Consider the following 1,403-nt stretch of genomic DNA (forward strand, 5'->3'; position numbering starts at 1 on the left):
ACCATTATCTCAAGGAGACATCTGTACCCCAAGTTCATTGCCACAGTATTCATAGTAGCCAAGATATAGCAATCAGAGAGTAGGGACTTGCCTGGTGGTTGAGTGGCTAAGACTCCCAATACAGGGGGCCCAGGTTTGATTCCTGGTCAGGGAACTAGACTCCACATACCACAACTAAGAGTCTGCATGCTGAAACTATAGATCCCATGTGTTTCAATGAAGATCGAAGATCCTGTGTGCCACAACTAAGGCTCAGTGCAGCCAAATAAATAAATATTCTTTAGAAAAGAAACCAGAGAGTAGAAAAGTGGTTGCCAGTAGCTTGTTGGGAGGACAGGGATAGGATAGGGAGAGGTTAGTCATAGGGTACAGGCTTTCAGTTATAAGACCCATAACACGATCTAACGTATAATTTGGTGACTACAGTTCCTAGCACTGTTTTATACAATCAAAACTTGCTAGAGAGTAAAACCTCAATATTTTCACCAATAAAAGGGCCAGGGAATATGTGAGGTGATGAGTGTGTGAATTAACTAGATGGAGGAAATCCTTTCTCCAGGCACACGTATATCAATACATCACATTGAATACTTTAAATGTCTTACAATTTATTTGCCAATTGTACCTCAATAAAGAAAAGAATCAAAGCATAATTTCACACTGATCTTAAATAAAGCATTTAAATCACGTGATTCCTGTGTAAAGAGATATCTTTGGAAAATGATAGGATCACCTATGTTCAAGTAGATCAGCACACTAACAGTTTGAAATTTGGTGGGGGGGGGGGCGGCTGGGAACCTCATTAACAAAACTCAGTAAACTCCAGTGAGTAATGAGCTTGTGATTCTGTACATACACACATACAGCAGTTCTCATAGCCACAGCAGAAGGAAGAAACATAAGAGAAAAGGAGGAAGAAGGAAATAGGAGAAAGAGCAGAAAAAGTACGAGGAGGAAATAAGACAAAGAAGAGGAAGAGGTGAAAGAAGAAAGAAAGGAAAGAAGAGATAAGAGAAGAGGAACAGGTTGCTGCTGATGCTAAGTCACGTCAGTCGTGTCCGACTGTGCAACCCCATAGACGGCAGCCCACCAGGCTCCCCTGTTCTTGGGATTCTCCAGGCAAGAACACTGGAGTGGGTTGCCATTTCCTTCTCCAAGAGGAACAGGAGGAGAGAGAAAGAGGAAAATCTATCATGATATTGTAACTTCAGATCATTATTTGAAATTCTGGGTATTGGAATTACATAGCTCTACTCGATCATAAATGGGGACAAACAAAAATGATAGCCTACCAAATCATCTCTGTCCTACACTTAGACACTGCTACAAGGAAGCAGAGACTCTGTACTATAAATTGGGAACTGCCACATTAGAAAATATAAAGTCCAAATTACCAAGAAGGG

Source organism: Oryx dammah, unplaced genomic scaffold (assembly GCF_014754425.2).
Source record: "Oryx dammah isolate SB20612 unplaced genomic scaffold, SCBI_Odam_1.1 HiC_scaffold_18, whole genome shotgun sequence".
NCBI lineage: Eukaryota > Metazoa > Chordata > Mammalia > Artiodactyla > Bovidae > Oryx > Oryx dammah.